Source organism: Callithrix jacchus, chromosome 12 (assembly GCF_049354715.1).
Source record: "Callithrix jacchus isolate 240 chromosome 12, calJac240_pri, whole genome shotgun sequence".
In the NCBI taxonomy this organism is placed as follows: Eukaryota; Metazoa; Chordata; class Mammalia; order Primates; family Cebidae; genus Callithrix; species Callithrix jacchus.
The window spans coordinates 3371773-3383317 of record NC_133513.1 but is presented as its reverse complement, the minus strand read 5'-3'; the positions used below and the strand labels follow the sequence as shown (position 1 = coordinate 3383317).

General features: G+C 63.0%; 1 long non-coding RNA gene across 2 annotated transcripts; it reads right to left on the bottom strand.

Moving 5' to 3' along the window:
* Positions 1 to 393: 393 nt before the first annotated feature.
* LOC118146153 (uncharacterized) lies at positions 394 to 11326 on the bottom strand. Of its 2 annotated transcripts, XR_004731618.3 has the most exons (6): positions 10942 to 11326; positions 8125 to 8253; positions 7585 to 7731; positions 5248 to 7374; positions 2476 to 3872; positions 1333 to 2310 (listed from the first exon to the last, which is right to left on the bottom strand). It is a non-coding gene; the product is annotated as an uncharacterized LOC118146153 (long non-coding RNA). The 2 variants fall into 2 exon arrangements; XR_013524324.1 differs by having other exon boundaries at positions 394 to 3872.
* Positions 11327 to 11545: the final 219 nt, after the last annotated feature.

Genomic DNA, 11545 nt, shown 5'->3' with positions numbered 1-11545 from the left:
CTGGGTACACAGTGCCAGGCTCGGGGAGAAGTTAGAAGCAGCCCCTGCTGTCAGACCCAGTCAGAGGTCAGTCACGGGAGACAGGTGCCAGGTCCGGTGAGTCTGGGTTGGAGAGACCCCAGCCTGAACATCAGGGGGATGCCAGGGGTGGGGAGTGGGGGTGAGCAGCGTTTGGGGAAGATGGGAGCAGGGCAAGGGCAGCGTGCAGGTGGGAGGTCCTGAGTGCCGTCAGGAGGAGGCGCCGGGCCGTCTGCGGGCAGCCGTCCCTGGGGGTCTCGGCCTCGAACTCTGGTCTCGAGCAATGGATTTGAGTCCTGAGTGGTCAGGCCAAGAGGGACGGTCGACAGCCCTCGACGGGGAGCGTGGCAGGAGGGAAATAGCGTTTCAGAGACATTTGTGAAGTTCAAGTGGTTTAATGCATATACTGTGGGGCCTCAGAGGCCTCATGAGGAGCAAGACCAGGACAGAAAAGCAGTTCAAGAGCACAGCCCCAGATTTCCCAAATGTGCTGGGAAGAAAGCGTGCACTTAGGGTCCAGAAAGCCGAACCCGCCCAAAGGGGGACCGATACCAAGAAAACCGCTCCCGAGTCCATCTCAGTCAAACTGCTAACATCTAGAAATAGAGAGAAAAGCTCGAAAGCGCGGAGAGAGCAAAGCTGCCTCGCAGACCCTGGAGGAGGAGGCTTCTCAGCGATCGGTGCTGGGAAACTTGGATAAACCCAAAATGAGCGGCCGCCCCTGCCTCACGCCACACGCGCACCCTTCGGCTGAGAGGAAAAGCGGCGAAGCTTCCGTAGGAAATTAGACGGGGATAGCTGCATGATCTTGGTGTAGGCAAATGTTTCTTAAAGAAAACACAGGCTGGGTGCAGTGGCTCACGCCTGTAATCCCAGCACTTCGGGAGGCTGAGGCGGGCAGATCACCTGAGGTCGGGAGTTCAAGACCAGCCTGACCCACATGGAGAAACCCCCGTCTCTACTAAAAATACAAAATTAGCTGGAAGCCTGAGGCAAGAGAATCGCTTGAACCCGGGAGGCTGAGGTTGTGGTGGCCCGAGATCATGCCATTGCACTCTAGCCTGGGCAACAAGAGTGAAACTCTATCTCAAAAAAAAAAAAAAAAGAAAAGAAAAGAAAAGAAAATAGTGAGCTGCTTGTTAACACACAGCCACGACTGAAAGTTAAATTATGTGAACTTACAAGGAGTGTAGAAGCCGAAAGAAGCTTGAGTTTAATGAATCTAATTTGCCCCAGGGCGAGTACTGGTTGAACTGAGAATCAAGTATCAGATTTACAGATAACACTCTCACTGGGGAGGAATCAGCAGGCGGGGAGCAGCCACACTGCGTCTCAGGCTGGCTGCCACGTGAGTCGGGTGAAAGCAGCCACGGCGCCCGTCAGGATCCATCGGCCACGTGGGACTTAGGGCAGACCCCATCCCGTATTCGATCAGTGTTTGCAAACCATGTGCTAACATCAGTGAAACTCACAATACGCTGCTGTCCATCTACAAATGCACACATTTATTCCTCTGTGCGCGGCTCTCCCACGGGAACAGTGAGGATGGCGGCCGGCGGAAGGGGCCGGTCAAGTCAGGGGCATCCACCCTGTGGATTTCAACACACCAGCAGCCCCACCGTGGGGTCGGGGTGCTCAGAGGGGGTACGCAGTTAGTGCTGTTGTTTTCTGTACTTTTGAATATATTTAAAATATCTTTTTTTTTTTTTGAGACGGAGTTTCGCTCTTGTTACCCAGGCTGGAGTGCAGTGCCACGATCTCGGCTCACCGAAACCTCCGCCTCCTGGGTTCAGGCAATTCTCCTGCCTCAGCCTCCCGAGTAGCTGGGATTACAGGCACGCGCCACCGTGCCCAGCTAATTTTTTGTATTTTTAGTAGAGACGGGGTTTCACCATGTTGACCAGGATGGTCTCGATCTCTTGACCTCGTGATCCACCCGCCTCAGCCTCCCAAAGTGCTGGGATTACAGGCGTGAGCCACCGCGCCCGGCTATTTAAAATATCTTAGAGGCTGGGTGCAGGGGCTCACACCTGGCACCCCAGCACTTTGGGAGGTGGAAGAGGGAGGGTCACTTCAAGCCAGGAGTTCCAGACCAGCCTGAGCAACAAAGCAAGATCCCATCTCTACAACAACAATAATAATAATAATAATAACCGGGCATGGTGGCCGGCACCCGTGGGCCCAGCTCCTTGGGTGGCTGACGTGGGAGGATCAGTGGAACCAGCAGGTGGAGGCTTCATTCAGTGAGCTGGGATCACGCCACTGCACTCGAGCCTGGACGACACAGAGACCCTGGCTCAGAAGAAGAAACAAAAGGAAAAAAGAAAAGGAAAGAAAAGAGAAGGAAGGAGGGAAGGAGGGAAAGGAAAGAAAGCCAGTTGTGAACAGAAATAGGTCTTGGCTCTCAGGCTCCCCACTCTGTGGCCCAGCCTCACCCCAGGGAAGGTTTTCACCCACCTCCGGCCCTGACTGGGAAAACAGGAACCCTGGGTTCGGGTGATCCCAGGCCTTGGGCACAGGGCGGACCGTGGTGTGAGCTGCGGAGGATGGTTCTCGCATGTTTCCAGCCAATGGAGTCCTTGGGAACTGGAGGGGACCCACGCCTGGGACGCCTGGCTCCCCTGCCCTGCCCACCGTTTATGTGTGGGGCTGCGGTGCTGGGTGGGGGTCTCACAGGTAAAGGGCAGGGGATGGAGCTTAACTGGGTCCACACCAAGAGCCCCCGCCTCCAGGCACCCCATCCCCCGGTCTGCCACCCAACGCCCTCAGGGTGGGAGACAGAGCGCCAGCTTGGCTTGCACAGCTGTGGTGGAGAATGGATCGGCTGTAATTGGGACTTGGAAGAAGTTTAATATTTAACTGGATTAAATATTTAAACAGAAGGAGCTGATGGAGTGGCGGGGCGGCCAGGGCAGCGGCGGGACGGCCACTGAAATTGGGAGACAGGGACTCCAGTGCCGGGACACCCAGGCCCCACCTACCAGGTATACAGCAGGCCCTCCCTGGCTTCCTTTTGGAGGGGAAGGCTGCATCCTATATGCACAGGTGGGCAGTGGGGCTCGCTCTTCCAAAGCTGCTGGCTCACAGTGCACGGGTGAACTGGGAGGGTGTGGCCCTGAATTGGGAGCTGAGACGGTGGGAGAGGCTGGGGCTTTTTCTGAGGCGGCTTGGACCTTGGCCAGCTCATCAGACAGCATCCCTAACCGCGCTCTCCCGAGAAGACGGACCACCAGCCTCTTCCCACCCTCCCTTTCACAGCTGGGAATGGTTGGTCTTTGGCCACCAGGGAGAGTGGGGGGGTGGTTCTCCTAGAATTTCCAGAGGGACGCAGATCTGGGTGGGGTGGGCGGGTGCCTGGTCCCACTGCCCTCAGTGGTCCATGAAGACCCCACCGAGCAGGGCTTCTGCGGTGCACCGAGGGGAGGCAGCACCCACCCCAGGCCCAGGATGCCCAAGTTCCTCCCAGTGCGGCGCGGCTGGCTCTGCCAGGGTGGGCTCTGTGGGTGTCAGGGAGCCTTTGGGGGCCCTGCAGCCCTGATGTCCTGTGTCCACGCTAACTTCCTGGCAGGACGGCCCTCATGACCGTGGGCCCCTGTGGTGTTTGCTCTGGGTCTCCCTGGGGGTGGCTTCCGGCACAGAGCCCCCCAGGGCTGGGTGGAGCGGCTCTGCAGAGTGTCAGCCAGCCCGCAGGGAGGAAGCGGTGAGCAGGCCTGACGATGTCTTGCAGGCCCCGGGAACTGGACAGACGGCCCTACACACAGGCCAGACCCGTGGCTGCCTTCCAGGTGGACCCAACGCTTCCTGAGGCCTCCCATGTCCGATGTCCTGGGCTGGCCCTCGGGGCGTGATCAGGGCTGGGGGAGAAACAGGGCAAGGAGGAAGAAGCCTTGAGACAGAAGGGGCCCGAGCCACACAGATGCTCTGCAGCCCCGGCACACCTGGCTGAGGCCTCTGCGGGCCACTCCGCGCAGATCGGGTCTGAGGCAGGACGCCCTCCTGGCTGCGTGACCCGGGCAGGTGTCCTCACCGCCTGAGCCTTGGACTCCTCACCTGTGACATGGTTTTAGTCACTGTCCCTGTTCAGAGGGTGGCCATGGCTGTGAGACACAGGAGCTGCACCGCAGGCAGTTGGCGTTTTGGTGTTTTGTAAGCAAGAGTGGAACAGCCGGCTCACCTGGGGCCCAGGGGCCGCCCAGGCCTCCGCCTGGTGTGTCTCGTGGCAGCGCCCCGCCAGCCTGCCTGGCCTGCTCTGAGCTGAGCCTAGAGGGGCAGCTGTCACCCTGTAGCTTCAGGAGCTCACTTGGACCCCCCGGGTGGGCAGAGCCAGGAGTGGACACAGTGTCCATCTCAGCAGAGGACCGGCAGGAGGTGAGCTCCAGAATGTGCTAGAAGGTGTTGACCTTGTGTGGCCCGTGCACTTAGCGCTGTGGGTGCTGTGGTCCTGCAGACGTGGCTGAGCACGTGGGTCCACAGACCCCATGAGGATCCCATGTGGAGCCTAGGCAGACCCTATGCAGACCCCACATGGCACTCCATGTGTCCCCAAGTGCCTCTTCCTAGCCCCCACACGGCCCCACTGAGCCCCTCACTGAGCCCCCCACTGAGCCCCCATACAGCCCCACTGAGCCCCCCACTGAGCCCTCACACAGCTCCACTGAGTCCCCCACTGAGCCCCCCACTGAACCCCCACACAGCCCCACTGAGCCCCCCACCGAGCCCCCCCACTGAACCCCCACACAGCCCCACTGAGCCCCCCACTGAACCCCCACACAGCCCCACTGAGCCCCCCACCGAGCCCCCCCACTGAACCCCCACACAGCCCCACTGAGCCCCCCACTGAGCCCCCACACAGCCCCACTGAGCCCCCACTGAGCCCCCACATGGCCCCACTGAGCCCCCTCTTTGTTTCCTGGCCCCAGCCCGGCCTCCGCCCCTAGCTGGCTGATTTGCAGTCACTTCCCGGCAGCAGAAGCTCCCCCAGGACCAGTTCCTAATGAATTGTTTGATCTCAGGCCCCTGTTTGATCAGGGGAGGGAGCTGCTCTGGAATTAAGCAGATGGCCCCAGACCTGGCGGTTCTGCCCTGTGGGGGTCACGAGGGGACATGAGGTGGTCCTGGTGCTGGGGGATTTGTCCTCGTGGGGAGACGCATCTCGGGAGCAGGCCGGCCATGATCCCTGCTCTCCGTGGGCTGTGCCTTCTCTTAGAGAGCAGCCCTGAGCTCTCTCACCTGTGGAGGGTCAGGCTGTGGACCCCCGAATGTGAGCACGTGCTGCTCGGGAGGACCAGCGTCGGGTTTGCTGTCCCTGCAATGCGGCTGCCCTCGGAGCTGCAGCGACAGCAGAGGTGGGGGCCGGGCTGGGAGGCGCAGGATGGGGTCTCCTCTCTGCTGGCCGGGGCTGGCCTCCAAGGCCCTCACTCCCTCCACCTGAGGGGGAGGCGGGAGCGGGAGGACGGAATGCCCTCGGGAAAAGCATCTGCAAACGTAGCCTCGTCGAGGACCTCCAGGTGGGATTATCCTCAGAGCAGAGATCACAGCCGGGAAACCTGGGAGCTGGAAGAGGCGGGAAGGACCCTGCCCTGAGGCGCCGGAGGGAGGGGCCCTGGCTACACTGGCTGTTGGACCTCTGGTCTTCAGGGTGGGGAGAGAGGATGCTGCTGCTATTCCACACCCCCGGGGTGGCGTGAGTCACAGAAGCCACCGGAACGCACCACGTTCCCCGAGCTTCCAGTCCATGGGCTGAGCTCGGAAGTTTCCGGACCAGCGGGGCCCCAGCAAGGCCAAGGGAGGCCCCAGGTCTGGCCAGGTGCACACAGGCGGGTCCCGGCACTCAGACCCTCACCCGGGACTGTGCCCGCTCCTTGCCAGACACTGTCCCTAGGCCTGGAAGGACGGCGGGGACCCAGCACCCAGAGACACCCGGGGTTCTGCGCTGGAAGATGAGTGTCGCTCCTGCCCATGGAGGAGCGAGCCAAGGCTGGCACAGCGGCAGGAGGGACCAGGAGCGGGCGCAGGGAGGGGGACGCGTGGGGGGAGGGGCGTGGGAGTTTGGGGATCTCTGCTGTAGAATCTGGGTGCTGCAGGCCCGGTGGGCTTCCCGTGCGTGCCTCGCCCCCGGGAAGGCTCCTTTGCAGCCCTGAGCTCAGGCAGGCCTGCTGACCCAGGCCCGGGGAAGACCCAAGGGGCACATTTGGGCTCCCAGAGCTTCCCTGGAGCTGGGCACATGTCGGGACCTTGGCCCCAGGTTCCCAGGAGGTGCTGGGCAGGCAGCCCGGATGGCCATCTTGGTCTTCGGATCAATACTGAGGTCTCTGGAGCCAGGGCAGCCCCAGCCTGGGAAGGGGGACACTGGCTGTGTGGGCACGGAGCGGGCAAGAGGGTGGCTCACCCCTGACCCCACCCCCACTGCATCTGGCCCCTGGCCGACCTAGGGGAGCCTTGCCCAGCTTGGGGGATGCTTTAGGTGCAGACCACAAGAGAGGGCCAAGCCCTCTGGGGAGGAGCTGACCTGCACCAGGCGCCCTCTGCCCTCCCCATCCGCTGTCTTCCCCAGGTCCTGCCCAGTGTGGGGCTGCGGGACAGGTCCGCAGGTGGGCCCGGGGAAGCTGGTGACCTTGAGCGGGGGCAACATTATCAGAGTGACAGGTAAATTGTGGGTCAAAGGTCACTGGCGTGTGACCTGGGAATGGGGCCACCCACCACTCAGACCTCAGAAGAGAGGGACTCAGGGGCCTGAGGCAGTCCTTGTCCTCGACCTTCTGGCTCCCTCGGCCACAGCTGTCCCCAGCCCTCACCACATGGACATCAGAGCACGCCCTTGGTCTTTGTCCTCCAGCCTCCTGGGCAGCCTCTGGGGGTCACAGAAGCCTGCCCCCGGCTCATTGGAAGTGAAGGTGTCCCCAGCCTCCACACTGAGGTCTCCCTTGGGAGGATGCTCAGGCCAGAAGGGACGGCTATGGCCACTGCAGGCCCTGAGGCTCCTCAGGATGGCTACGAGCCTGGAGGACAGGGGCTCGGGTCCCTGAGGGGCCTCCATCCATTTGCTTCATGTAAATGAGCTGTGCCTCTCGCCCCCAGGAAACGTCATCCAGTGCCAAAGGGAGTGGCTAAAACTGTTCTCTGAGGTGGAGGCAAGCTCCCAGACAGCAAGGAGTGGGGGGTGGGGGCCAGGCTAGCTGTTTCCCAGGGGTGCAAGCAGAGCTGGGCAGGGTGTGAAGCCTGGAGGAGAGCTGGGGCAGATGAGACGGGGACTCCTGCGCGGTGCATTGGGGTGAGGCTCCTGGTCCACAGGCATGTCATGTGGGTGCCGGGCCCTGGGCTGGCTGCTAGGGTGAGGACACACAGGCTGCGGGTGTCCTGGGGCATGGCAAGAGAGGCAGAACTGAGCAAGGCGACACACACCCACTGACAGCCCTGCATGCTAAGTCTCCGCCCGCAGGGTGGTGCAGACGCCCCAGCAGGGACGCACGAGGCCCAGGTGTTCACCCTGAGGGTGAAGCATGCTACCCCCGTGTGAACCCAGCCAGAGCCTGGGGTGGGGGCTGCAAACAGTGGCCGTGCACTTACTGGGTGGCGGCAGCCTGCTTGTGGAGGCGGGGTGAGCAGAGGGAGGGAGACAGGTGCGGGAAGGCTGAGGGTCCCTGCGTGAATCAGGCAGGTCTCCCAGAAGCAGATCCGGAGACACGGACCTTGTGCAGCCTTTCCAGGAAACCCCTGCAGCAGGGACAGGCCCGGGAGGAGGACGGCCAGGCTGGGTTTGAGGGCCACAGAGGGGCCCCAGAGCGGTGGGCACCGGGCTCCCCCGTGTCTGGTCAGGAGGGAGCTGGATATTTAGACCCCACCGCAGACATCACTGGTTAAAGCCCTCAGCACTCAGGGTCACCAGGTTGGGGCAGGAGGGTGGGGGAAGGCCCTGGGCCCTCCCCTGCTAAGGAGAGTCATGTCCCCGGCCCAGCCTGGCCTCCTCGGGGCAGACACACCAAGGAGTCAGGACTGTGGGGTTCAGTGTGCGCCCCCTCCCCACAAAGAGGCTGGGGGAGAACTTGGCATGGTGTGGCCTGGGCAGCGTGATCCCAAAGCAGAACATTCGGTTTCCAGGGCTGATACCTTGGAAGGTGAGCACTGCCCATTTCCAGGAGGCATCCGTGTGGGCGGGAGGCGTCTGTGCGGGCTCCCAGTGGGGCGGCCGTTCCCCAGTGAGCCGGGCATCTCCTCTCCTGCTGCTGCACTGGTGACCTGAGAAGTCAGGGTCCCCACTGCCCGTGTTACAGGGGAAGGAACGTGGGCTCAGACCCAGGCTCTGGGGGATAAAGGGCTGGTTCTAGGCGTCTGCCCAAGGACCCCCAGGCTCTCAGGAGGGGCTTCATGGGAGACCAGGGAGGGATGCAGCTGCCTCTTTGGAGGGTGCTTCCGGAGCCCTGTCCCCCACCCCAACTCCTCCCAGTCAGGACCCGAAGCCCAGGCTATGGAGAGGCTGGGACACGGGGTCTGGCCACCACGGGCAAGACCAGGCCAGGGACGGAGAAGCAGGCACCTCAGCAGGTGCCCCCCAGGACCCAGAGCTCGGCAACACTGACGGCTCCCCCCGGACAGCAGGGGAATGGGGGTGTCCTGCGGACATGGGGGCCGGCTGCCTGGGGCCCCTCTCGTCCTGTCATCTTGCTTCCTGCGTGCTCTCCCAAGTCCTTATCAGCAGGTCCTCTGTTGTCTTGTCTGGAACGAGGCCATTCCCCATGTTCCCTGCACCCCCCAGCCCAGCTGTTCCTAAATATGGTAGGTGCTCAGTAAGATGCCAGCCGACCCCAAGTGTGAAGTGTGACCCGGGAATGAACACTCCCTGCCCCCCAGGACCCCCAACTGTCACTCCCCACCCTGCGCAGCTCAGCGCCTCCTCTTCCAGGAAGGCTTCCTGGACTGGACTGGGAGAACTGTGCTCTAGTCAGCAGCAATTGCGAGGGTCCCGGTGAGGACCCATCCCGGATGCCCAGATGTTCTGCTGACGAGGTACAGAGCAGCAAGGGGGTTCCCGGCAAAGCCCACAGCACTTCTCAGAAGAGACCAAGGGGTTCCCAGGCAAGTGTCCAATCCGCAAAGCCTATCCCGGGTTCGTTTCGTCACCCAGGCCCGGTGCTCCTGCTCACCCAAGACTAGAAGATGTGGCTTCCTCCTAATTAGCGAGACCCACGAGAAGATACCGCACCCTAATTATGGAACTGCCCGACCCCTGCACCCACCTGTGCCTTCTCCAGGCCAGCAGGAACAGCCTCAGGAGGGTCAGGCCTTCTGTGCTGAGTGCGGGGTCTCTCTGGGCATCTGTCCCAGGCTGACCCCAGGAAGGGCCCTGGGCATCTCGGGGCCTGCAAGCTGTCCCCCAACCCTGGGCTGAGCCACTGCCCCTGCCAACCTCCTGGGCAAAATGAGGGGGTCCTGGGAGGGCACCTGGCCCCTGTAGTGGAGAATGGGGGTCCATCGAGGTGATCCCCACAGCCCCTGGCTATCTCTGCTCGGGGTCACAGTGGACACATAAGATTGTGGGGCTAAGCCTGGACAAAGGGGAAGTCAGGGGAGGGGGAGGGGGCGGCTGCAGTCCCCGCCCCAGCTCCGTCCACACTGGAGGGCAGCACATCCCACCTCGGGGGAGGACACAGGCTCAGGATCTGAGAACAGACCACTGCCTGGGCCCAGGATGGCCCTCACTGTGCCCCCCAAGCCACCCTACAGACAGGGCCACAGGGTCCCAGGAGGACAGGGCCGGGCGCCTCCTCCCTCCGGGGACACAGGTTCTCGGGGGTGTGGAGGCCACTCACTGGCTCTGGGAGGAGGGAAACGCGGGACTCTGTCCCATCCAGGTGGGATGACAGCAGAAAGCCCCCCAACTGCAGTGGGGGCTGTGGGAAGGAAGCCCCAGAGCCATGGGGGTTTAGGGAGGGGAAGTCCTGGTGGGAGGGGCTTCTGCCCACCCTGGATTGTTGGGCCCAGAGCTGGGATCTGTCCCTGGAGCTGGGTGTCATGGGGTCTCTGTCCAGCTTTATCCGTGGGGAACAGAGCTGAGGAACGACTCTTCCCTGAGTCTGCTGAGCTTGCTGGGGCCGCCCTGCACCCTTCGTGTCTCCTACCCCTGAAGATGGGGCGGCCCAGTCCACGCTGGCCTCAGGCTACCCTGGGCCTTTGCCCTCCCCATCTCCTCTCGCGAAGCTCCAACTCCCATCCTTGGGGACCTTCCAGCAGCTTCCCCAGTGCTTCCCCCACCTGGCTCAGGACGGCCCTGTTCCCAGTGCCCACTGTCTCCCTCCCAGCCCCATTCCAGTCCCTGGTGTGTCATCGGATTCACTTCCCCAGCTCTTCCCCAACAGGTCCCCTGCGGGCTCTGTCCCCACGGTATCTCCAAGGTCCGGACTGGCTCGGGTGGGGCGGGGCCCTGGAGGGGACGGAAGGAGTGAGAGTTCCCTGAACCCCTTTGGAAGGGTGACCAAGTGGGTCTCCCGGGCTGGGGAGGCCTCTGCAGAGATGAATCAGCAAAGGGACCCCGGATGGGGTGAGTCCTGGGTGGGGTGAGGGCTCCTCGGGGCGGCAGGTGGGGGCGGGGGAGGGGCCGGGGCTTCTCAGTTCCAGCTCTGGCCCAGATGCACCATTGCAGGTGGCCCTCAACACCTGGGCCTCCCGCACCAGGTGACCTTGGAGCTGGCTCAGGCACCGGAGACCCAGGACCCTCCACCCTTTGCTTCGAGGCCACCGGTCTCTCACTGGGAGCCTCATACAGCCCAGGTACAGCCCAGGTCAGCCTCGGATCACACATCACATCGAGAGCGGGCGCCATCCCCTTCTGGGCTAAAATTGGGTTTCCACATCTGACATCAGCCGGTCCTGCCCCTCATGGGGCCCACCCACCACCTGGCCACCGGCCGGCGCAGGCCGTGCACCCACCTCAGTTCCTCACATGAGGATGGCAGAGGCCGGAGCTCCAGAAGGAGGTCACCCAGGATGGAGTGCGGCCAGGGCTCTTGGTGGGGAGCCCCTGGCTTTCTGTCTTTTGGGAGCAGGTGTCCCTGGACACCAGGACTCTGTGAGTGGGAGAGTCGGCAGCAGACACCACCCGCCCAGGGGGACTCGGCCAGGGCCTCTTCAGCTCCACCACAGGGGCCTTCGGGCCCAAGCCCACCCCAGGAGACAGGGAGCCGGCCTGGCCCGTCTTGAGAGGGGGCCTGCACTGAGTCCCCTCGGCCTGGCCCGCGGGGGCCCTGAGCAGGAGGTGCTGAGTGGAGGCGGGCTGGGCCTGCGTGGGCACAGGGGCTCCTGCCGGCAGCGGGTTGCCAGGCAACGCCTCGTGCATCCGGCGTCTCCTCTCCATAGGGTGGAGGAACCCGGGTTCCAACGTCTACGTCTCGCCGCTTGCTACGGCATGGCGGTGTTCAACCTGGACGGGAGGCAGAGGAGGGGCGGCCCTGGGAGCTCCCGGCCCCGAGTCCTGCTCCTGGGAGGGCTGACTGTTTTCCTGGCGGCTGCGGTGGCTCAGAGCCGAGAGGCCGAG